Raw genomic sequence first — 27,281 nt, 5'->3', positions numbered from 1 at the left:
GTCAGGAGAATGCACAAGCAAACTGTGGTTCACCCATGCCATGAACGCTACTCAAAAAAACCAAAAAGGGAGCAAATGGACACGGGTAAGTTTCACACATGTTGCGCTGAGTGAAAGAAGCCAGGCATAGCCATTTACAGGATGCTCGAGGTCAGGCAAAACTCATCACTGACGCTAAAACTCAGGCGGCGATTGCCTCTGTGTGTGAGGACTGGCCTGCAAGGCACAGGGGACTTTTTAGACAGAGGGAGCGCTGTCTATCTTGATGGTGTGTGGATTACATGGGCGCATTTCTCAAAATCCTTAGAATTGTACATGTTAGATCTGCACATTTCCTGGTACAGATGCTTTAACCTTAAAAAAAAAAAAAAAAAAAAAGAAAAGGCAGAATTGGTACCCCTGGTTTTCCTGTCTACATTGGCTCCAAAAGCTCGCACATTCTCCTTTCTTGCTCCCCATGGTCATGTGTCCAGCCTCCCAGGGTGCGAAATCCCTTTGTGCCTCGATTAATGCAGCCACATCCCCCCTTTCCTAGATAGAACATGGTATTTATTTCTTCATAATGATCTACCTCTGGAGTATATACCCTTCATACCCTCCCCTGAGTGTGAATCACTCCTGGGATCACGTTACACTGTATTAACCAGGAATTTTACAGAGTAACTAAGGTCCCAAATCAGTTGACTTTGAGTTAATCAAATGGAAGATTCCCCTTGGTGGGTCAGACCTAAAAGATGTCGGAGAGATTTCTCCTGCTGTCTTTCCTGTGAACTGCCCATGGAGGGGCCACACAGCTAGAACCTGAGGGTGGGCAGTGACAAAATGGGGACCCCACCTCTGCAACTGCAAGGAACTGAATCCTGCTCACACCTAGTTAGTCTGAAAGAGGTCCCAAAGCCTCAGATGAGATGGGCCAACAGCTTGGTTCTACCACACGACCCTGAACAGGACCCAGCTGAGCTGTGCCGAGACCTCAGACCCACAGGAACCATGAGATGGTCTGTTTGTGTTTTTTTAAGTGCCTACCTAAGTTGGTGATAATTTGTTATGCAGCCATGTTAGTTAGAACTATCCACCCCACCCGTATGTCTCACCCTCTAGTCCTTGTAAACGCCTGCTCTCCTCTCCTACCCCTCACTTCTAGAATTAGGGCCATCAGCCCACACTGGGTGCACCCTTCCTGTCTGCCAGGACAAAGATCTCCCGTCAGGGCCTGTGAGGCTGCCCACCCCCCTATGTGGAGCCCAGCTGCCAGGCACCACGAGCAGGGCTGTCCCCCTCTTGGGCTTCCCTGCCCTCCTGATGCTTCCATTCTCCCTTCACAGTACACATCTCCTCAACAGGGGGATCACAGGGCATTGCCCAGGTGAGCCCAGTGTCATCACAGGGAGGAGATGGGCATGGGGGAGAGGGGAAGAGTGGTAGGAACCAGAAGACTGAATGCTGCTGCCTTTGTAGATGCCCGAAGGGCCAGGAGCCAAAGAGTGAAGGTGCCTGTAAAGGCTGGAAAAGGCAAGAAATGGAGTCTTTCCTGGAGCCTCCAGAAGGAATCAGCCCTACTGGCCCGTCTTGGACTTCTGACCCCCTGATCCATAAAGGATTAGATTTGCATTATTTTAAGCCATCAATTTTGCGGTGATTTGTTATAGCCGCAAAGGACACACGTTTTCTAACTGATATGCAGCCTGTCTCTCAGCCTTGCCTTGAGCACACAGTCAGGGCTTACACACTCTCAAAACTTCCTGAGTAAGGGGCACCTGGGTGGCTCAGTCGGTTGAGCATCCTACTTCAGCTCGGGTCATGATCTCACGGCTCATGAGTTCAAGCCCCGCATCAGGCTCTGTGCTGACAGCTCGGAGCCTGGAGCCTGCTTTGGACTGTCTCCCTCTCTCTCATCCCCTAACCCACTCGCATTCCGTCTCTGTCTCTCTCAAAAATAATAAATAAACTTTAAAAAAAATTAAAAAAAAACTTCCTGGGTGAGCCTGTGAAAATCCACTGGAGAGTCTAGAATGTTGCTGGGGTCAGTGAGTGATGAATTGATATGTTTATAAAAATAAAGTTTATAATCCTGAACATGGATTATATCACTTTGGCTTCTAAACACTTTGGATTCTTCAGACAGTATTTAGCCAAAAGAACATGAAGGGCCTGCCCTCGACCAGGTCTCAGCCCCGTGGATGGGCTGAGAGGGGGCAACGGGTCCCTAAGACTCTTCTTTGGGACAGAGAAGAGGCATACGCAATTTCCCTCTTCTCCTCGGGGCTGAGAGCAGCAGCTGCTCCGTGTCTGAGACATCCGTCCCTGTTTCCAGAGAAGCTGCTGGCAGAACAGGCACGCATCTGGTTCATGTAGGAGGATGAGCTCAAACTTGGCCTGCAGAGAAGGATGGCCTCTTGTGAGAATAGGCCTCCATGATAGGTTATTCGTTTTTTGTGGGAATACTTTTTCGACATAAGGAAAGACGGCAAAAATGAGTGGTCAGGAGACCGTGTTCATGGCCTGTGACCCCACTCCTGCTCCTTGTTCTCTCAACACTGACTTCTTCATGCTCAAGACCCAGCTTAAATGCCCCCACCCCAACCCCTTGTCCCAAATGGATCCTGCTTATTCCTTTATTGCCATCATTTTTATTTTCACTTATGAAGTATCTCAAACACAGAGTAGAGTAGGGAGAGCAGAGCAATGACCGTCGCTGAGCCCATTTTCTAGCTTCGCCGATCTTACATTTGCCATTCTTGCTTTAACGACCTCATTGCTGAGACATTTGAAATTACAGACATTATGACATTTCACACATAAATATTTCAGTATTCATCTCTAAAAAAATAAGACCTGCTTTCTACATTAGGCGTAATACTATTGCTGAATCAAATTCAAAATATAATACCAAGCTAAAAATAGCCTCTATATCATCTAATGCCTGGGCCATATTTAAACTTCCACAATTTTCCAAAGTTATCTTCTACAAGTTGTTTTTCCTCCTAAACTCTGATGGAAGGGTAGGGCTTGCTTCTGGACTTCTCCATCCAGTATGGCACCAATAGTGGACGGAAAAGTTACTGTGTTCTCAAAGTACTTGAAATGATTTTTTTTCCTGTGTGGGGTTCTACTATCAATAAACGCTGCCATTTTTCCTCAGCTTCTTTTCAATATCAAAAATATTTTCTTTTTAATTTAATTGTTCAAATAGGTAAAATACTGACCTGGTTCAAAAGTCAAAGGTCAAGGCACCCTGCAGGCACCCATTTCCATTGGTTTCTAGTTAGTTCTTTCAGGGTTTCTTTTTGCAACACATTTCCATACAAAAGGAAGTGCCCTGTATTCACAGAGCTGCACTCCATGTCCTCATTTAACAACACAAGCTGGAGGGTACTCTAGCTCATTCTTCCTAACTTGTAGTGATTGGGTTTTCCATCTCCTGGGTCTGCCATGGGTTCAAACAGTATCACGCAAAAAGACATCTGGGCAGTTTCCAATCCCAAGGCTGCAAAGAAAACTCCATGCATGTGTCATTTCCTGTTCTTGCACATGTGTGCATCTTTAGAACAGACCAAGGGAAACACATCTGTAACTTTGTTAGACCCAGCCAATCCCTCCACAGGATGGCCAACAAGTACACTGAGCCCCCCTTCAGTCTCACCAATGAAATCGCCTGTCAAGCCTCTGGGGTTTTACTAATCTGAGGGCTGAGAACCAGTATTTCAGTGCACAGATTTGATTTCTCTTACTACAAATGATGCTAAGCACTTATTTATATGTTGAGATTCATTTGTTCTGAGAAGAGGCATATTTGTGGCCCTTGCCATCTGTTCAATTGTTCTTGTTTTTTTCTTCTCCATTTCCCGAAACTGTACATATTAAATACGTAGCCCTTAGTGACAACTTCCAAGTGTTTGTTCTCAACTTGTCATTGGCCTTTTGCTTTTACTTTTTAAACTTTAATCAGGGAGAGGAGGAGTTCAAGATGGTCGGGGAGTAGGGAGACCCTAGGCTTGCTTTGTCCATTGAACACAGCTAGATAAATATTAAATCACTTTGAACACCCAAGAAGTCTGAGTACTGAGAGAGCAAAACTGCATAACTAGAAGTAGAAAAAATGGCCACATCATGTAAGGTAGGAACTGCAGAGTAGGTTTGAGGGAGAGAAGAGCTGTGGGTGCTAAGATAAGGAGGAGTGAAAAAGAAAGAAAAAGAGAGAGAAAGAGTGAAAGTACTCATTGGGAATTGTATGAGAAAAACTCTTCCCCAAAACCATTGGCTGGAAAAGGGAGAGGGGCTGAATACCACAAGATTTCACAAACAGCGGAGTACAGAGTCTGAAGTTTTAGAGGTCTGCGCCATCGCCAGGGTCGTGCCTGATGGGCTTGGCAGTGCTCTTGGGGGACAGATGGCAGAGACCCGGGACCGGGCAACATGGTTGGAGAATCCCCTAGTTCACACAGAGAGCAGCAGTTCCCCTGTTTTGAGTGCATTTGGGAGTGACGCCATGGCCTCTCCCTGTGGCGCCAGCATGTTGCCCTGTTCCCTAGCATAGGAACAAAGACACTCTGGCTGAGGACAGCAAACCTTAGTGTTGGCTTTTAGCTACGTTTTACAATAAATTCTGAACTGCTATGCAGTCACACAACTCATTTCTGGGACAAGACTGCACCAGCCACAGCACAGCGAGACCCTCCCCCAGAGGATCAGCACAGGTCCACACCATGATCTCTAAAATTTGGAGTTTTGAGGGGTGCCTGGGTGGGTCAGTCGGTTAAGCGTCCGACTTCAGCTCAGGTCATGATCTCTCCGTTTGTGAGTTCGAGCCAGGCGTCGGGCTCTGTGCTGACAGCTCAGAGCCTGGAGCCTGCTTCAGATTCTGTGTCGCCCCATTGTTTGGCCCCTCCCATGCTCATGCTCTGTCTCTCTGTTTAATGGTTTAATAAATAACCATTAAAAAAAAATTTTTTTTAATTTGGAGTTTTGAAACCCAGCTGCACAGGATAAAATACACGAGTGCTCTTCTGCCTGGCGGGCAGACAGCTCAGTCGCTGGCAGGGTGCAGGTGGGGATCTGGCAGAAGCCAGGGACACAAGTGAGGTGATTGCTCTTCTGTGAGGGCTTTCCGAAGAGTGGCAGGCAGGAGTTCCCCAATCCAGGGATAAAAGAGCTGTGTAAGGCCATTATCTGCTCCCATCAACATTGGCTGACTTCAGGGAGCAAAACAGCGCCACCCAGTGGAGGCCTGAGGTGCTTATACCAAGCCCCCATCCTCACCCAGGGCCCCTGCAGGTTCATCTTCACTAGGGCAAGAACACCTGAGAACCAGAGCAACAGGCCCCCTTCCCAGGAGACCAGCACAAACCCCTGACATGCACAAGTCTACTGATCGTCAAGTGCTGCAAATCTTCAGCTCGAAGGGAAATGGGATCTTGTTTATTTTTTTGTTTTTGTTTTGGGAGGTTTTTTTGTTTGTGTTTTTTACCTCTTCTGAATATAGCTATTACTCTCAGGAGCATGAATACAATAGGTTTTCCTAACAATCTCTCTCTCTCTCTCTCTCTCTCTCTCTCTCACGCTCACACACACACACACACATCATTGACTCAGACAAAATGACAACATGGAGGAATTCACCCCAAAAGAAAGAACAGGAAGAAGTCATGGCCAGGGATTTAATCAATACAGATACAAGTAAGATGTCTGAACCAGAATTTAAAACAATAACCCTAAGGATACTAGCTGGGCTTGAGAAAAGCATAGAAAACACTAAAGAATCCCTTACTGCAGAAATAAGTCAGGCCAAAAAAAAAAAAAAAATGCTTTAATGAAGATGCAAAACTGAATGATGCAATGACAATAAGAATGGATGAAACACAGGAATGAATCAGTGATATAGAAGATAAAATTATGTAAAATAATGATGCTGAAAAAAAAGGAGTGTAAGAAAGGTATAGGATCATGAGTGTAGACTTAGGGAACTCAGTGACTCCTTAAAGCATAATAACTTTCATATCATAGGAGTCCCAGAAGAAAAGATAAAGGAGCAGAAGGTTTATTTGAGCAAATTATAGCTGAAAACTTCTCTAATCTGGGGAAGGAAACAGACATTGAAATCCAAGTAGTACAGAGAATTCTCATTAAATTCAACAAAAGCCAGCCATCACCAAGACATAGTATAGTCAAATTCACAAAATACACAGACAAGGAAAAAGTCCTGAGAGCAAAAAGGGAAAAAAATTTCTTAACTTACAAGGGAAGACAGATCAGATTCACAGCATAACTGTCTGCAGAAATTTGGCAGGCCAGGAAGGAGTGGCATGATATATTCAACATGCTGAAGGAAAAAATATGCAGCCAAGAATACTTTATCCAGCAACTCTGTCATTCAGAGTAGAAAGAGAGACAAGAGGGGTGCCTGAGTGACTCAGTTGGTTGAGTGTCTGACTTTGGCTCAGGTCATGATCTCATAGTTCATGAGCTGGAGCCCCACATCAGGCTTGTTGCTGTCAGCGCAGAGTCCACTTGAGATCCTCTGTCCCCCTCTCTCTCTGTGCCCCCCCTCCCGCCACTCATTCTCTCCCTCTCTCTCTCTCCATCTCTCAAAAATAAATAAACAGTAAAAAAAGAGAGAAACAAGACTTCCCCAGACAAACAAAACTAAAGGAGTTTGTGACAACTAAACCAGTCCTGCAAGAAAGATTAAAGGGGACTCTTTGAGTGGGGAAAAAAAGACCAAAAGCAACAAAGACTAGTAAGGCACAGAGAACATCACCAGAAACACCAACTTTGCAGGTAACACAGTGGCACTAAATTCATATCTTTCAATAATCACTCTGAATGTAAATGGAATAAATGCCCCAATCAAAAGACACAGGGTATCAGAATGGATTAAAAAACAAGATTCATCTATGTGCTGCCTTCAAGAGACTCATTTTATACCTAAAGACATCAGCAGATTGAAAGTGAAGGGATGAGAAATATCTATCATACTAATAGACACCAAAAGAAAGTCAGAGTAGCCATACTCATATAAGAAAAACTAGATTTTAAACCAAAGACTATAACAAAAGATGAAGAAGGACATTGTATCATAATTAAGGGGACTATCCACCAAGAAGATCTAACAATTGTAAATATTTATATCCCCAACTTGAGACACCTAAATATATAAATCAATTAATAACAAACATAAAGAAACTCATTGATAATAATACAATAATAGTAGGAGACTTTAACACCCCACTTATAGCAATGGAAAGATTATCTAAGCAGAAAATCAAAAAGAAAACAATGGCTTTGAATGAAAACACTGGACCAGACAGACTTAGCAGATATATTCCGAACATTCCATCCTAAAGCAGCAGAATACACATTCTTTTCAAGTGCACATGGGACATTCTCCAGAACAGATTACATACTGGGTCACAAATCAGCCCCCAACAAGTACAAAAGACTGAGACCATACCAAGCATATTTTGAGACCACAATGCTATGAAACTTGAAGTCAACCACAAGAAAAAATTTGGAAAAATTACAAATTCATGGAGATTAAATAAAATCTTATGAAAGAATGAATGGGTTAATGAGGAAATTAAAGAAGAAATTTAAAAAATACATGGAGGCAAATTAAAATGAAAACACGATGGTCCAAAACCTTTGGGATGCAGCAAAGGTGGTCCTAAGAGGGAAGTATATAGCAATACAGGTCTACCTCAAGAAGCAAGAAAAGTCTCAAATACACAACTTAACCTTACACCTTAAGGAGCTAGGAAAGGAACAGAAAATAAAGACTAAAGCCAGCAGAATAAGGGAAATAATAAAGATCACAGCAGAAATAAATAATACACACACACACACACACACACACACACACACACACACCAGTAGAACAGATCAATGAAACTAATTGCTAGTTTTTGGAAAGAATTAAACCCTTCACCAGACCTATCAAAAAGAAAAGAGAGGGTGCACTGGTGGCTCAGTCGGTTAAGCATCCAGCTTCAGCTCAGGTCATGATCTCATGGTTCATGAGTTAGAGCCCCCCATTGGGCGCTGCACTGATGATGTAGAGCCTGCTTGGGATTCTGTCTCTCTCCCTCTCTCTCTCCCCCTCCCCCCTCAAAAATAAATAAACTTTAAGATAAAATAATAAAAGAGAAAGAACCCACGTAAGTAAAATCACAAATGAAAGAGGATCACAACCAACCACCACAGAAATACAAACAATTATAAGAGAATATTATGAAAAATTATATGCCAACAAACTGGGCAATCTGGAAGAAATGGACAAATTCCTAGAAACATACACTACCAAAACTGAAATAGGAAGAAATAGAAAACTTGAACAGACCCAAAACCAACAAAGAAATTGAATCAGTAATCAAAAATCTCTCAACAAACTAAAGTCCAGGGCCAGATGACTTCCTAGGGGAATTCTACCAGACATTTATTTTTTTATTTTTTTATTTGTTATAATTGTAAAGCACTTCTTTTTTTTAAATATAACTTATTGTCAAGTTAGCTAACATACAGTGTACACAGTGTGCTCTTGGCTTTGGGGGTAGATTCCCATGATTCATTGCTTACATACAACACCCAGTGCTCATTCCAACCAATGCTCTCTTCAATGGCCATCACCCATTTCCCTCACTCTCCCATCCCCCCCCCCCCATCATCCCTCAGGTTGTTCTCTGTATTTAAGTCTCTTACAGTTTGTCTCCCTCTCTGTTCAAAACTGTTTTTCCCCTTCCCTTCCCCCATGGTCTTCTGTTAAGTTTCTCAAGTTCCACATATGAGTGAAAACATATGATCTTTCTCTGCCTGACTTATTTCACTTAGCATAATACCCTCCAGTTCCATCCACATTGTTGCAAATGGCAAGATTTCATTCTTTCTCATTTCCAAGTAGTATTCCATTGTATATATAATCTTCTTTATCCATTCAAGCAGTTGATGAACATTTGGGCTCTTTCCATAATTTGGTTATTGTTGAAAGTGCTGCTATAAACATTGGGGTACACCCAATTTTTATAGCAGCACTTTCAACAATAGCCAAATTATGGAAAGAGCCTAAATGTCCATCAACTAATGGATGGATAAAGAAATTGTGGTTTATATACACAATGGAGTACTACATGGCAATAAGAAAGAACGAAATATGGCCTTTTGTAGCAAGATGGATGGAACTGGAGAATGTGATGCTAAGTGAAATAAGCCATACAGATAAAGACAGATACCATATGTTTTCACTCTTATGTGGATCCTGAGAAACTTAACAGAAACCCATGGGGGAGGGGAAGGGAAAAAAAAAGGTTAGAGTGGGAGAGAGCCAAAGCAAAAGAGACTCTTAAAAACTGAGAACAAACTGAGGGTTGATGGGGGGTGGGAGGGAGGGGAGGGTGGGTGATGGGTATTGAGGAGGGCACCTTTTGGGATGAGCACTGGGTGTTGTATGGAAACCAATTTGACAATAAATTTCATATATTGAAAAAAATAAAATAAAATAAACATTGGGGTACATATGCCCCTATGAATCAGCACTCCTGTATCCTTTGGATATATTCCTAGCAGTGCTATTGCTGGGTCATAAGGTAGTTCTATTTTTAATTATTTGAGAAACCTCCACACTGTTTTCCAGAGCGGCTGCACCAATTTACATTCCCACCAACAGTGCAAGAGAATTTCCATTTCTCCACATCCTCACCAACATCTGTTGTTGCCTGAGTTGTCAATTGTAGCCACTCTGACCGGTGTGAGGTGGTATCTCAGTGTGGTTTTGATTTGTATTTCCCTGATAATGAGTGATGTTGAGCATCTTTTTATGTGTCTGTTGGCCATCTGGATGTCTTCTTTGGAAAAGTGTCTATTCATGTCTTTTGCCCATTTCTTCACTGGATTATTTGTTTTTCAGGTTCTGAGTTTGGTAAGTTCTTTATAGATTTTGGATACTAACCCTTTATCTGATATGTCATTTTCAAATATCTTCTCCCATTCAGTCAGTTGTCTTTTAGTTTTGTTGAGTGTTTCCTTTGCAGTGCATAAGCTTTTTATCTTGATGAGGTCCCAATAGTTCATTTTTGCATTTATTTCCCTTGCCTTTGGAGATGTGTTGAGCAAGAAATTGCTGAGGCTGAGATCAAAGAGGTTGTTCCCTATTTTTTTCTCTAGGGTTTTGACATTTCCTGTCTGACATTTAAGTCTTTCTACCATTTTGAGTTTATTTTGTGCATAGTATAAGAAAGTGGTCCAGTTTCATTCTTCTGCATGTTGCTATCCAGTTCTCCCACCATTTGCTTAAGAGACTGTCTTTTTTCCATTGGATACTCTTTTCTGCTCTGTCAAAGATTAGTTGGCCCTATGTTTGTGGGTCCAATTCTGGGTTCTCTATTCTATTCCACTGGTCTATGTGCCTGTTTTTGTGCCAATACTATACTATCTTGATTACAGCTTTGTAGTAAAGGCTAAAGTCCAGGATTGTGATGCTTTGGTGTTCTTTTTGAACATTACTTTGGCTATTTGGGGTCTTTTGTGGTTCTATACAAATTTTAGGATTGTTTGTTCTAGCTTTGAGAAGAATGCCAGTGCAATTTTGATTAGGATTGCATTCTATGTACCTATTGCTTTGGGTAGTATTTACATTTTAACAATATTTGTTCTTCCAATCCATGAGCATGGAATGTTTTTCCACTTCTTTGTGTCTTCTTCATTTCTTTTATAAGCTTTCTATAGTTTTCAGCATACAGACCTTTTCCAGACATTTAAAGAAGAGTTACCATGTATTCTTCTCAAACTGTTCCAAAAAATAGGAATGGAAGGAAAACTTCCAAACTCATTCTACGAGGCCAGCATTACCTTGATTCCAAAACCAGACAAACACCCCTCTAAAAGGGCGAATTACAGGCCAATATCCCTGATGAACTGGATGTAACAATTCTCAGCAAGATACTAGGAAATCAAATCCAAAAGTACATTAAAAGAATTATTCACCACAATCAAGTGGGATTTATTCCTGGGCTGCAGGGGTGGTTCAATACACACAAATTGATAAATGTGATACACCACATTAATAAAATAAAGGATAAGAACCATATATATGATCCTCATAATAGATGCAGAAAAAGCTTTGGCAAATACAGCATCCATTCTTGATAAAAAAAAAAAAAACCTCTCAAAAAAGTAGGTATAGATGAAACATACTTCAACATCATAAAAACCATGTATGAAAGACCCACAGCTAATATCATCCTCAGTGGGGAAAACCTAAGAGCTTTTCTTCTGTGGTCAGAAACAAGACAGGGATGTCCACTCTCACCGTTACTATTTAACATACTACTGGAAGTCTCAGCCTCAGCAATCAGACAACAAAAGGAAATAAACGGCATCCAAACTGGCAAGGAAGAAGTCAACTTTAACTATTTGCAAATGACATGATACTCTTATGTAGAAAACCCAAAAGACTCCACCAAAAATCGCTAAAACTAACACATGAGTTCAGCAAAGTTGCATTCCTATACACCAATAATGAAGCAGCAGAAAAAAGAAATCAAGGAATCAATTCCATTTACAATTGAACACACACACAAAAACATCGAGGTATTCCTAGATCCCTAGGAATAAACCTAAACAAAAAGGTAAAAGAGCTGTACTCTGAAAAGTATAGAACACTTACGAAAGGAATTGAAGAGGGCACAAAGAAATGGGGAAAAATCCCATGCTCATGGATTAGAAGAACAAACATTGTTAAAATGTCTATACTACCCAAAGCAATCTACACATTCAATGCAATCCCTATCAAAATAACACCAGCATTTTTCACAGAGCTAGAGCAAACAATTCTAACATTTGTATGGAACCACAAAAGGCACTGAATAGCCAAAGCAATCTTGAAAAAGAAAAGCAAAGCAGGAGGCATCACAGTTCTGGACTTCAAGCTATATTACAAAGCTGGAGTTATAAAGACGGTATGGTACTGGCACAAAAACAGACGCATAGATCAATGGAATAGAATAGAAAACCCAGTAATGTACCCACTACTATATGGTCAACTAATCTTTGACAAAGCAGGAAAGAATATCCAATGTAAAACTGACAGTCTCTTCAACAAATGGTGTTGGTAAAATTGGACAGGACATGCAAAAGAATGAAACTGGGCCACTTTCTTACACCATACACAAAAATAAATTCAAAATGGATAAAAGACCTAAGTGAGAGAAAGGATGCCATCAAAATCTTAGAGGAGAACACAGGCAGAAACCTCTCTGACCTCAGCCACATCAACTTCTTACTCAACATGTCTCCAGAGGCAAGGAAAACAAAAGCAAAAATGAACAACTGGAACTTCATCAAGATAAAAACTTCTGCAGAGTGAAGGAAACAATCAACAAAACTAAAAGTTAGGCTACAGAATGGGAGAAGATATTTGCAAATAAAATATCTGATAAATACTTAGTATCTAAAATCTATAAAGAATTTATCAAACTCAACACCCCCCCCCAAAAAAAATCCAGTGAAGAAATGGGCAAAGGACATAAAATAGACATTTTTCCAAAGAAAACATCCCGATGGCTAACACACACATGAAAAGATGCTCAATTCAACATCACTCATCATCAGGGAAATACAAATCAAAACCACAATGAGATACCACCTCACACCAGTAGGAATGGCTAAATTTAACAACTCAGGAAAACAGAGATTATCGAGGATGTGAGGAAAGGGGAACCCTTTTGCACTGTTGGTGAGAATGCAAACTGGTGCAGTCACACTGGAAAACAGTATGGAGGTTCCTCAAAAAACTAAAAATAGAATTACCCTACAAAGGTAGTTCTAGGTATTTATCCAAAGGATACAAAAATGCTGATTCAAAGGGGCACATGCACCCCAATGTTTATAGCAGTGTTATCAACAATAGCTAAATTATGGAAAGAGCCCAAATGTCCATCTGTTGACTGGTGAATGGATAAAGAAGTTGTGATATATATATATATATATATATATATATATATATATATATATATACACATATATATATATACACACATATATATGTATATATATACGTATATATATGTGTATATATATATGTATATATATATACACATATATATATGTGTATATATATATATATATATATACACACACAATGGAATATTACTCAGTGATCAAAAAGCATGAAATCTTGCCATTTGCAACTATGTGGATGGAACTGGAGTGTATTACGCAAAGTGAAATTAATTAATCAGAGAAAAAAAGTGTCATATGATTTCACTCATGTAGAATTTGAGAAACAAAACATATGAACACAGAGGAAGGGAAGAAAAAATAAGATAAAAACAGACGGAGACAAACCATAAGACTTTTAAATACAGAGAGCAAACTGAGGGTTGCTGGAGGGGAGGTGGGGGGGATGGGCTAAATGGGTGATGGCATCTAATTTTCTCCTTAGCTCCTTTTGAAGCATGGTGATTTGGGGGTGGGAGATGGAGAGAAACGTTTCTAATTTTTCTATGTGAATACATCTGCTTTGACATTCTGTATTTATTTACTCAATTTTGGTAAGTCATAGAAAATTACCATTTCACCCAGGTATTTCAGCCTAGAGTTATAAGTAATCTCTTAAGATTTAATTTTCTCTATCTTGATGGTCATCTCTTCTCCCTTTTAGGACTTCTGCTATGTGTATATATGGTTTTACGTTTCTGGATTAGGTTATCTACTACTTATTTATTTTGTTGGTTGTTTTCAAAGAACTGGGCTTTTATTTGTTAATTCTACTGTTTCTCTGTTTTCCAACTTGTTAATTTCTGACCATCCCTTATTAATGGCTACTTTCAGTTTATTCAATTGTTATTAATTTTGGAATTTGACATTTCATTTATTTATTTTTCTTTCTTTTGTTTTTCTTGATATAAATATAAGGCTGTAAGTTTGTCTCTGACCACTGCCTGAGCAACACTCCCTGGATTCTGATATGTTTTCATTACCAACATCTTCTAGCAATTCTGAAATTGGTTTGTATTTATCCTTTGACACAAGAGTTTTTAAACAAAGTTTTAAAATACACAGGCAAAAGAACATTTAAACTTTGTTTTGATTCGTAGTTTTATCATGTTGTTTACATTATTTCTATCTCGAATTGAAATGTTCACGTGGCCTAATTTGTGGTCAGTTTTCATGATTCTTCTATGTGTCCTGGAACAGAAAATGTATATTCTTTATGATCAGAGCACAGACTTCAACAGCTATTCACAAGACCTACCACACCATGCTATATCGGACTTCTCCATTCTAACCTCCTTGTGTCCCCTGGATCTGTTTTGGACTGATAGAAGAGCACTAAATCTAATAGTGGGATTTCTTTCTGTTTCTCCTCTTATGTCCTATAGTTTCTGCTTCATAAAAATTGTGGCCGTGTCATTTGCTGCATAAATAGCTGTCACTGAAATGCAATCATTATGAAAAGTAGCCCACACTCTGAGGTCCTTCCTCCTCTCATTTAACGTTTGTTGGCCCCAAATGTGTCCTTGTACAATATAAATATCATGACCCTTGTATTCTTTTACTCAAATCAACTTTACTAAAACAAATTTATATACAATAAAATGAGCCTGTTTTAAGTGTATAGTTAGGTTAAGTTTTGCCAAACGTGCATTCCTGCATAGCAGCTACCACAACCAAGAATATTGGCATCCCCAACCTTGGGCCTCATCCCATACCCCAAGCAGACACTGACATCCTTCTGACACTATAGATTAGATTTGTCTGGTCTAGAGTTGCATAATAGTGGAATCATACAGTATGCACTCTTTTTTCTGGGTTCTTTCACCCAACATAATGTTTTTGAGGTCCATCCACGTTGTCAGGAATCTATTCCTTTCTGTTGTTGAGCAGAGTGAGTTTCCATTGTATGAGCAGTCTGATTGATGAGTAGTCAGTCCTTGACATACTGATGATAATTGGACGCGTTTCCAGGTTTGGGCTTTTATGAATCAGGCTGCTATGAACTCTTCAGTACAGATTTTGGTTTAGACCAATATCTTCATTTTTCTTGGATAAATACCTAAAAGAGGAATTGCTGGATTGTATGGTGAGTATCTGTTTAACGTTTTAACTGTTTTCCAAAGTGTTTGTACCATTTTATATTTCCATCAGAAATGTATGCATTATAGCTGCTTCATCTGTGTCAACACTTAACATTACCAGTCTTATTAATTTTAGTGTTCTGGTGGGTGTGCAGTGGTATCTTATCATGGTTTTAATTTTCTTTTCCCTGACCGCTAATGATTAGCACTTATTGACTAGTCACTCCATTGTGAGGTGCCTGTTACAATCTCCTGCCCAATTTTATTGGGTTGTGTGGTTTTCTAGTTCTATGTATGTAATTGTGTATGAGTTCTTTTAAAAGTCTGAATACAAGTCTTTTATTACATATATTTTGCAAATTTTTTTGCACTCCATGACTTGTCTAATCACCATCTTCCCAATGTGATCTTTTGATAAGCAGAAGATTTCAATCTTTATAATGTCTAATACTCCATTTTTATCTCATGGTTATTGCTTTTTTGTGGGTCCTAAAAAATCTTTGCCTAACCCCAAGTCATGAGGACACTCTCTTCTAACATTTGTTTAAGCATTTACATGTAGGCCTATGAGCCACCTCAAATTACCCTGTGTGTATAGTGTGTGTGTCTGTGGAGGGTCCATGAAAGGAGAAGGCCACAGAGGGGGCAGGGTGTCCACCCATAATGGGAAGGGTGTCCATTCATATGACCACTGAACTGTACATATTCAAGGGAGAGTGCAAGAGGCCTGAAGAAAAACATGGGTTAAAAGGGGAAGGGAAAGCAAAGATTTAAGCTGGTGGGGAAAGAAAACTCTTTCAATTAATGGTTTAAGAGGAACCAAACCCCTATATTAAAAAAAAAAAAAAGAGAAAGAAAAGAAAAAACAAACCTGAAACTTACAGACATTATGGGCATCCTGATGGGGTACACTAAAAAGACACAACATCATCTCTGTGGTATTCCTGCCCATAACTGATGATATAAATGCATAACTAGAATCTAAATCATGAGGAAACATCCAACTACTCCAAATTGAGGCACGTTCTACAAAATAACTGGTCTATATTACTCCAAGATGTCAAAGTCACAAAACATAGAGAAGGGCTGAGCAACTGTTTCAGATGAAAGGAGACTAGAGACATGACGACCAAATGCAACATGTGACCTGAGACTGGATCATGTGCCAGAAGAGAAAAAATGCTATAAAGGGAATTATTGGGACAATCATCAACATTTGAATAGAGTCTGTGGATGGCATTGTGTCAATATTGAGGTTCCTAATTTGATCACTGCACTGGCTATGTAAGACAATGTTCTTATTCTTAGGAAACACACACTGAAGTACTTAGGGATAAAAATAATACCAAGTATAGTCACTGATGAAATTAGCCTTTGTTTAGAAGTTTTAATAAGCAACTTTTGCAAAAGTACTAACAGCCACACAATTAAAATGTTTTCAACAAAGTGTTCATTTGGAATAAATTTACTAATAACAATTAAGCAAGGAAAATAGGGCATGTAAAGAAAAATCCTCACAAACACATAACTAACATATTTTAGTGTGTATTTCTGTAACAGTTTTATTTCTACTGCTTTCTGAATATCCAGAGTGATCCAAAATGTTCAAATGAAGGAGCTAACCCTGGAGCCAACTTCCCACAAGCTGAGGACTAAGTTTCTCTTGGGGAAAAAATGACAGATGTTGCTAAACTTCCCCCCCCCAAAAAAAGTCTACAAAAAAATGGAGTCTTGTTGATAATTCATGGCCATGACCATTTCTCCACACATTTATCAGCTATGAACATCTGTATACAAATTTTCGTGTGGACATACCTTTTCATATCTTTTAGGTAAAAACCTCAGAGTGAAATGATTGGGTCATATGATAGATATAGGTTTAAATTTTTAAGAAACAAGCTGTTTTCCAAGTCGTTGTACCATTTTACACTCCCACCAGCAGCATATAAGAGAATTCAATTGCTTCACATTCTCACCAACAACTGGTATGATCAGTCTTAAATTGTAGCCATTCTAATCTCATTGTAGTTTTAATTTGTATTTCCCTAATGACTCATGATGCTGAGGTTTCCTGTGCTTGTTATCCACATATCTTTGTTGAAGTGTCTCTTCAAACCCTTTGTCTGTTTTTTAAAAATTGGGTTGTTAGTCTCATTATTTAGTTTTGAGGGTTCTTAATGCATGCTGAATACAAGTCCTTTATTAGATGTATGATTTGCAATTTTTTTCTCCCAGTCTGTGGCTTGTGTTTTCATTCCCGTAACAATGTCTTTCAAAGAGCAGAAGTTTTGTTGTTGTTGTTGTTGTTGTTGTTTATGAAGTCCATTTCAGCTTTTTCTTCAAAAAAAAAATGGGATCTTGCTTTTTGAGTCATATGTATAAAGTGCCCACACCCAAAATTTTTCCATAAATTTTATAGTTTTATGTTTTAAATTATCTATTTTGAGTTAATATTTGCATATGGTTCAAGATATGGATCAATGCTCATTTTTACATATTATGCAATTATCACAGTACCATTTGTTGAAAAGACTTCTTTTGCACTGAATTACATTTGCACCTTTGTAAAAAAAAAACAGTTGTAAATATATGTGTGGATCTATTTTTGGACTCTATTCTGTTCCATTGATCTCTTTGTCTATCTTGTTTCAATACTGCACTGTCCTGATTACTACAATTTATAAGTCTCGAAATTAGTATTATTCCCCCAACCTTCTTTTTCAAAATGATTGCAGCTATTCTGGGTTCTTTGCATTCCCATTTGAATTTTAAAATCAGCTTATCAATTCTACAAAGTAGCCTGTTAAATTTTTAATTGAACCAATAGATCAATTTGGAGAGAAAGAACATCTTAACAATACCATTACCATAGTATATCTCTCCATTTATTAGGGTGTTTTTTAATCAAGAAAAGATATTGAATTTTATCAAATACTTTTCTGCATCTTTTGAGATGATCATAGCTTTTTTTCTGTTTTGGTTTGTTATCATGGTGAATTACATTTATTGATTTTCAAATGCGAAACAAATTTTGTAATGTTTCATGTACTTAAATTTTTTAAAATAATTTATTCTGAGGCAATTGAGTCACATGCAGTTTTAAGAAATAATGTAGAAAGACCCTGTGTATGCATTACCCGACTTTTCCTAATGGTAACATCTTATAAAACTATACAATGTGTTGTGTACAATGACACAACCAGGATATTGACATTGACAGAGTTATGATACAGAACAGTTCCATAGAGGATCCCTCTAGGGCTCTTTTACGGTCACATCCCTTTCCCTCCTACTTCTACTCCATCCTTTAACTACAAGCAATCACTAATATGTTTTTCATTTCTTTAATTTTGTCATTTCACAAGTGTTTTCAGCATAATTCTCTAGAGATTTATCTAGGTGTTGTATGTATCAGCAGCTAATTTCTTTTTATTGCTGAGTAATATTTCATGGTATAGATATGCCACAGTTTGCTTAACCATACACCCACTGAAGGACAACTTGTTCCTTCTAGTCTGAGGCTTTTATGAATAAAGCTGCTATATACATTTGTTTACAGGTTTTTGTGTGAGTGTAAATCTTCAATTTTCTGGGATAAAGGCCCAGGAATGAAAATTGCTGGGTCATACAATAGTTGCATTTTTTAAAAAATTTCCAAACTGTTTTCCAAAATTCCTATACCATTTTCTATTCCTTCCAACATCATATAAGTAAGTCTCTCCATATCCTCAACCATATTTGGTACTAACACCACCCTTCATTTTAGCCATTCTGATAAATATGCAATGATATCTCATTGTGCTTTTAATTAGCATTTTCCTGATGAATAATGATGCTGAACATCTTTTCATGTGTTTACTTTCCATCAATATCTTCTTCAGTGAGATTTCTTTTCATGTCTTCTGCCTATTTCCTAGCTGGATTATTTTTTTCCCTATTGAAGTTTGAGAGTTCTTTATATATTTTAGTTACTAGACCTTTTCAGATATGTGGTTTGCAAACATTTTCTACAACTCTATAGCTTTTCACCCTTTTAACAAGTTCATTCACAGAGCAAACATTTCTGATTTTGATAAACTCCAATTTATAAATTTTCCTATTATGTATCATGCTTTTGGTGTCAAGTCTAAGAATTCTGCCTAGTGCTAGATCCTAAAATTTTTCTATTTTTTTCTAATAGTTTCATTATTTCTATGTTTTACATTTGGTTCTATGATCCATGTAAAATTAATGTTTATATAAAGTGTGAGATTTAGGTGGAGGTTCATTTTTTTTTTACTTATGAATGCCTGATTGCTTCAGAATCATTTATTGAAATGGCAATTTTTCTTCCATTGAATTGATTGTGCACCTTTGTGGAAAAATCTTTGAGTACTTTTTCAACCCTACCCTTTTTCTCCTCTCCCTCTGGGACCCTGATGTCATGAATGTCAAATCATTTGTCACAGTCCCATAGGTCCTTGAGCCTCTGCCCATTTTTTTTTTTTAGTCTATTATCTCTCTATTGTTCATATCAGGTAATTTTTATTGTTTTATCTTTCAGTTCATGGACTCTTTCCTCATTCTACTGTTTGTTTTTTTAATTTCTTGTCAAGTTCCTCATTCTAGTGTTGAACCCATCCTTGTTGAGCTTTTATTTTGGTTATTATAGTTTTTAGTTTTAAATTTTGTTTGGTTCTTCTTTATACCTTCTATTTCTTAAGACTTTCTATTCCATTTCTTTACTAAGGCCTTTCTATTTTTCATTTGTCTCAAGCATGTTTGTAATTATTCACTGAAGCATTTTCATCAGATAATTCTAATATCTGTTATCTCAGTGTTGGCATCTATTGATTGTCTTTTTCATTTTGAGATCCTCCTGATTCTTGGTATAATTAGTAATGTTTGGTTAAAATCAGGACATTTTTGTATTATGTTATGAGATTCTGGATCTGTTTTAAATCTTGTTTTAGTTGGCTTTCTTTGACAGTGCTCTGGCAAAGAGAAGGGGCACTATCTTGTTACAGTCAGATAGAGGTAGAAGTCCCTGTTCCCCATGAAACCCTCCAGTGATACACAAGGAGAGGAGAACTCTGTTACTTCTGGGTGATGGAGGGAGTTCCAGCTCCCCATGTGGTCTCCACTGATAACCACACTGAAGGTGGCCTCATTCCCGCTGAGCAATATGTAAGTCCTAAGTCTTCAACAGGATCCACTGACACCATTCCAGTGAGGAGGGAGAAATATACCTCATTACTGATGGATAAAGGTGGAAATCCATTCTTTCTGTGGTCTCCACTGAGCTGCAAGGAGTCATGCTTCATTTCCAACTAATGGGGATGAAAAGCCTGGCTCTCTATTTGGCATTCTGTAGCATCATTCTTGTGAGGGTGAAAGTCTAGGCTCCTCCACTTGGCCTTTGTTTGCATGGTGGGAGTGGGGCCATAGTTTTCCTTTTATGTGGTTTATAACTAGAATAGAGAGATTAATGTCTCAAAGTTTTCTGCCTTTCTAGGTTGTCCCTTTCCTGATCCTTTGACTTGATCCCTTTCCTTGATCCAAGAGCAAGCTTTTGTTGGGACTAGTTTTGTCTGCATCATTGTTATTTCTACGTTACCAGCTTTTTCAGCTCCAAGCCTGAAATGTATAAAGCAGAAAGAAAACCCAGAGAACTTACCACCATGTTGTTCCTCAGTTCCTAATGTCCCTGGTGGTCTCCCTTCTTTTCTGTACCTTGTAGAATCTTTTTAGGTTTGTTTTATATACAATATCCAGATTTTTAGTTGTACTTAGTGGGTGGAATAGGGAAAAGTAATCCCATGTCCCAAAGAAGTAGCCAGTTTCACATATTTTTATTGCTATATTATTTGGTGTATTGAGATTTGTGACAATTTTATCTCCGTTATAAATATACAGTGACATTTTATCTTGTTTCATAATTTGTGTCTTAAATTCAATCTGCCTTGTCTTCCTAAGGTTGAATGGGTCTTTTCTGAACCACTTTAATTTCTTATTTATAACACATATGTTGGCTTTGCTATTTCTTTCAATGAGTTAATTTAATGTGAATTTGGCATAACAGATTTTTTTTTTGTCTTAATGCCAGCACCTTACATTTTCTATTTATAATTTTTTTTTTTAATTTTCTCATTCTTGTTATTTCACTTTCTTCTTTCTGAAGTTGGGTGTTTTCCTTCTGGTAATTTGAAAGGTTTTCAATCTGTTTAATTACTCCAGTTTCTTCTTTCATATATTATACTCTAACACTTTTCTTAGATTTAGCATATTTAGAGAATATCTATTGACCACACACTAAAGAGGACAAGAAAGTGAAAGGCTGCCTCTTCATCACAACTTTCCTCTCCTTGCTTACTTTCTGATTTTTTCTGGTTTTAATTCATGCTCATTTCTATTTAAGTTCTTCTCTCTCTGGGACCCTTTATAACTGTTTCTTGATTTTTTTAACTTAGAAAATATCTGTGCCATCCCACTGTGAGAGATCAATATTCTAATATTCATATTTCCTTCCCCAAGCCTCTTGATTTCTTTTGTAAATTTTACTTTATCATCATTTATGACATTTTCTTCTGAGACTCCGTTCTATAGTTGTGGGACTTTACTTTTCTATAGTATTAAGTCTGTGCTCATCCCCTATCTTTGCCTTGTAGGTTTTCCTTTCATCTATTAATTAAAGAGTTTTATTTTACTTAACAGAGCTAACATCCAGAAATTTCATATTTGAGACTACTTCCTGCTTTTCTACTTGAATGACTGCTTGACATGACATAGCACCTGTTGACTTCTCAGTGCTTCAGTGTTCTCATGCCATCTTTGGCTGGGCAATTTCTTTTTTCACCTCTCTCATTAATCATTATATCACTGCAATCTTTTTTTTTTTTTTTTTAAGTATAACTGGCGTTACCACCCCAACTGAAAATGCCTGTGGGATTTTCACCCTTGGATATTTTTCTTCCAGAAAAGAATTTTTCATATCAGGCTTCTCTCAGGCTTTCTTAACTGGGTTCCCCAAGAAAAATAAGTCATAATACCCTAAGGCATCCATTGCTGATAACAAATCAACTTGATTTCTCTGCATCTGGAATAGTACTAGTCATAAACCATCCTGGGAGAATTGAGAAAATAGTAACCATTTTTTGTGTCCTGTGGTCCAGCTGAGGAGCCCTATTGAAAAAAGCAAAAAATGTTGGTTTTGCTTGTATTTTTCTTGCTCATGTGTACCTTGCTCAGTTCTTGTTAAATCTTTTCCTTATTCTTATATATTCAGGTCAATCACCTCAATGTTCCCCTCCCCCCATCTATGACCCTTTGAGGACTGGACCCTCCCAAACTAGAAGACCAAGTCAAACTGTGTGCCTTGCTGGGTGCAGGCCTGGGCTCTGGCTTCTGTTCAATGGCCAGCACAAGAATCCACTCTACCCTGCCCATAACATATCTGGTCCAAGGCAGAGGGATCTCAGGTGTCACCCCCAAGTCTAATAGCTGTTTTGCTTTTGCCAAGTTTACCTTTTTCTGGAAGTTGGTGCTTTTCATATCTTTCCCTGGAATCAGAAGGGAATAAAAGCTAAGAGCAGGCAGCTGAGGGCTACCATGTTGAATCCCCTGGCACGTTTAGTGTGCCAGCTCCCTCATCCTGCTCTCTGAGGTCTTCTCTCATTTGTCTTATCTTCTCTTTGTCTTTGGCCACATTTCTGTCTGTTGTTGGTGATAAGCCACACTGGGTGTTCCATCTTTCATTCTCCTTGCCAGCTAGTGACCCCATCCTATCCCAGAAGAAATCACCATCACTGTGGTTGGGGCAAGAGGAAAGGGGTGAGAAAGACTCCACTCTCTTTGAAACTTTCACCTCCTTTCCCAGGGCTGCTGACTCCCATTTCATTCATACTCCTGCTGACAGGATCAGTGGGCATTTTCCCCAAGAGTCTGACTTCAGCCTTCTCTCTTCACAGCTTCTAGGCAGGGTGGAGGCAAGTGCTGCTTTGCAGCAGCAAGCTGGTCTGCCTCTCTCCCTTTCAACAATAAAGACTTTTGCTGTTACTTGGCTTAACAAATTATCCTTGTGTTTGAGAGTAGTAAGACTGAGAACTGGTTTCACCCAACCTCCTAAGCCAAAAGCAACTGACAACTCTACAAAAATGTGGAGTGGTGACTTTGATCCCTAGCTTATGGATGAAGAAACCAGGAACTTCTTCCAGAGCTTCAGCCAGCAAGTGATGGGGCTATATAGCATGGAGGCTTCTCATTCCCATCTTGTACTTTTACTTCTTAAATATGGTAGGGACAGAAGCAAGATTTCCTGATCAAAATTGTTTCATTCAGTATGAGTGTTTCATTTAGTATGAGGTGTCTTGGTGGAAAGAACATTTGTTTTCTTGGAAAGAACTCCTTAACAAGTGCTAGAGTAGAAAAGCAAAGGAGTTGGCTCCTTCTCCTCTCATTGTGATCAAGGAGGGCAACAAGCCTTCAGAAAAGAGACAAGGTGATGTGGATGTACAGCACAGTAGAGAGGATTTTAAAGTCACTAGAGGAGTTTAAATGTGGTAAGGAAAAGAAAAATACTGAGACTGTGTAGGATATGAGCTGGGAGAGAGCAAAGTGGACTTCAGAAAGTCAGGCACATCTTAGAGTCTTATACGAACTTCCTCCCCCCCACCCATGTACCACTCAGTATGGTCGGTGTTTCTCATTTAAAGCTTCTGAGGGGTACTGAGATGTGAGGAGTCCTGTACCTGGTGGATATAGAGTAGGACTAGGGACAGTGTACAGACCTTGATGCTGGGGCACAGACGTCAGGAGAGTGAGAGTCTCCATGAATTAGCAGAAATCTCTAGGAACTTTGGATTTTCACTAGGCTGGGGTCAAGGCTAGTCTTATCTAATCTTTGCAGGACTTGAACTCAGACTTGCTAGCTTCCCGGTGTTGGTCCCCGGTTGCTGTTCCAGGGGTAGCTGGGCACTAATGTTAAGAGCACAGGCACTGGAGTCAACTGACTAGATTCAGATCTTGGTTGTTGGCTCCTCCATTTGCTCATCTCTGATATGGGAGCAGTAACAGCACACAAGGTAGACTGCTGGTCTGAAGGTTAGAGTGGTCTTTGTAAAGCACCTAGACAGTGCCTAGGACTCGGTAAGTATGATGAGAAGTGTTTAAATGAAGTCTATAAGCCTGATAAAAGTGCCTATCCCATGCTGTGAGATAAAGGGACAAGGAGGTTCTAACTGTGCCTTGCACCCCAGAAGTGTTCAATGCACACAAGTCACTGCTGTCCACTATCTTGAGTTTTGCAGGACAGCATTCCTAGGTCAGCTCCCCACTAATTTTGCCTTCATGTTGCTTTTCTGTGGATTCTGTCCCTGTGTTCTGCATATTTATTCATCTTTTGCCAGTTGGATCTAATGAAGTTTCTTCTCAGGCTTGTGTTTGATCTCCATTTCTCCCAGATGGTTCCCAAATGTGGCAGGAGAGGCTGTCAGCGCAGCCATAGTGTGGTTCAGACTCCCCTATGGCAGAGCACGTGTGGGATGGCTGAGCTGAGGAAGGCAAGGTCCCACCTGCCCCCAAGGTCGGAGGGCACAGGTGAAGCAAGAAGCTCCAGCCCCACAGGGGACTCTCCATGTGTCAGGCCACGCCCCACCAGCTGAGGGAGCGGAGGCAGCCATGTAGACCCAAAGCACAAGTTGAGCAGAGAACTGGAGACGGACATGGACCGCACGGGCTGCCGTCTCTTCCAGGCAGCCCTCTGTCCCACCCCAATCAAGCTCCCACGGCAGAGGTTCCCAGCCGACTTCACAGAGCACAAAGGCAGGAGTGGCAAGGGGGCCCTCAGAACGGCCGATGCCAGGCCCAGCCCAGCCCAGCCCAAGTAACTCTGACCCTCTGGACCGGAGCCCAGGCCCAGCCGGCTTTGGAGACAGCCCAGGTGATTTTAAGGAGCGGCCGCTGCCTGGGAGGAAGAGAAGCCCTCAGCATTCCTTACGTGCTGTGGGAGCTACAGAAACCAAACAACACACTTTGCCCAAACGCCACTTGGAGGAAGATAAGAGCAACTCCGGCTGCAGCCGAGCATTCCTTCAGTGAGGGGGCCGAGCTTCCTGCCAGGCTTTCTGGAGAACTCCGGCTGCAAATCCCGGCAGTAACCGTCTCACAGCCCGGGTCCCCGGAAGACGAAGTCCCTCGGCACGCACCCCGGGCTGGAGCGGCTCTAAACCGGGGCGCCGGGCTTCGAGGAGCGAGGCTCTTCCTGCCCTGGCTGGGTTTGCTCTTTCCTTTTTCTCCTGCCGAGGGGAAGCCTGAGGCTGGCCTAGCGGTGAACTCGGCAGTCCGCGGCGCCCCCTAGAAGCCCACTTGGCGCCTCGGCTCTCACCCCCACCCCCTCCCTGGGTCCTGACCAGACAGCGCCACGTCACCTGGCCACCACACGGGGACCACCTCACAGGACCACCACGTGGGGGCCACCACATGGGACCACCTCAGGAGACCCCCTCATGGGACCACAGCCGGGGCTATGTCACAACCCCCTTCATGGGACCACTTCGGGGACCATGTCACAACCCCCCTCACGGGACCACCTCAGCGAGACCCCCTCATGGGACCACCAACAAGGTTATGTCACAACCCCCCTCACAGGACCACTTTGGGGAACCGTGTCACAACCCCCCTCACGGGACCACCTCAGCGAGACCCCCTCATGGGACCACCAACAAGGTTATGTCACAACCCCCCTCACAGGACCACTTCGGGGACCATGTCACAACCCCCTCACGGGACCACCTCAGCGAGACCCCCTCATGGGACCACCAACAAGGTTATGTCACAACCCCCCTCACAGGACCACTTTGGGGAACCGTGTCACAACCCCCCTCACGGGACCACCTCAGCGAGACCCCCTCATGGGACCACCAACAAGGTTATGTCACAACCCCCCTCACAGGACCACTTCGGGGACCATGTCACAACCCCCTCACGGGACCACCTCAGCGAGACCCCCTCATGGGACCACCAACAAGGTTATGTCACAACCCCCCTCACAGGACCACTTTGGGGAACCGTGTCACAACCCCCCTCACGGGACCACCTCAGCGAGACCCCCTCATGGGACCACCAACAAGGTTATGTCACAACCCCCCTCACAGGACCACTTCGGGGACCATGTCACAACCCCCTCACGGGACCACCTCAGCGAGACCCCCTCATGGGACCACCAACAAGGTTATGTCACAACCCCCCTCACAGGACCACTTCGGGGACCATGTCACAACCCCCTCACGGGACCACTTTGGGGAACCGTGTCACAACCCCCCTCACGGGACCACCTCAGCGAGACCCCCTCATGGGACCACCGCCAGGGCTATGTCACAACCCCCCTCACAGAACCACTTCGGGGACCCTGTCACAACCCCCCTCACGGGACCACTTTAAGGGACATGTCACAAACCCCATCATGGGACCACCACAGAGGACCACCTCAGGGGGACCATCACTGAAGTCCATGTCACAGACCCCCTCTTGGGACCATCTCATGGGACCTCGTTATAGGACCACTAGGCACTCACCCGACTAACCAGACATGGAACTCTCTGCTTCTCTCCTTCTCTCCTCTCGCACTCTCTCTCTCTCTCCCTCTGTCTCGGGAAGAAAGCCCTTCCCAGAATCCCCCAGGGCAATCGTCCTCACACCTCATTGGCCAGCGAGGCATCATGTGTGTCTTTCTAGGCCAATCACAGGCTGGAGAAGGAAATGCACGTCTTCAGCTGGGCTAGAGGCCCAGGTTGCACGCAGAAGGGGTGTGGCCTAGGGGCGGTGGAGGAGGTCTCTCCAGGGCGCGGGGTGTCGTGCCCTGAGGTCCCCCGGCGATCTGAAGGGCTGGGAACCCTTGTCTGGCCCTGGGCCGAAGCAGCAGAGGAGCCACTGCCGAACCAAGGGGCTCCACAGGAAGTGGGAGCTTGGCGCCAAACCGCCGGACCTCCGCGTCTCTGGGTTTGTGGGCTGGAAGCACCTGCTGTTCCCGGTAGTGTGTGCAGCAAGGACAGCTTTCCTGAGGCATCGCGGGGTGCTGAGCACGTTCTGGCGATGTCCACACTGAAGCAATGGGACCCCCGACAGCCCCTGGCCACAGGCTTGAACGCCCATCGGGAGATGAGAAAAGTGGGGCAGAGCCCGGATTCGAACTCTGGGTGGTCCCGTCCTGTCCACAACTCCATGGACCCTGCCACGAGCACT

General features: G+C 41.4%; 1 long non-coding RNA gene across 1 annotated transcript; it reads right to left on the bottom strand.

The window, feature by feature from the left end:
* Positions 1-80: 80 nt before the first annotated feature.
* LOC123610449 lies at positions 81-27,281 on the bottom strand. Its single transcript, XR_006718127.1, has 2 exons — positions 26,615-27,281; positions 81-354 (listed from the first exon to the last, which is right to left on the bottom strand). It is a non-coding gene; the product is annotated as an uncharacterized LOC123610449 (long non-coding RNA).

Source organism: Leopardus geoffroyi, chromosome C2 (genome assembly GCF_018350155.1).
Source record: "Leopardus geoffroyi isolate Oge1 chromosome C2, O.geoffroyi_Oge1_pat1.0, whole genome shotgun sequence".
Classification (NCBI taxonomy): domain Eukaryota; kingdom Metazoa; phylum Chordata; class Mammalia; order Carnivora; family Felidae; genus Leopardus; species Leopardus geoffroyi.
Note: the sequence above shows the minus strand (reverse complement) of the source record. Positions and strands in the feature narration are given on the sequence as shown.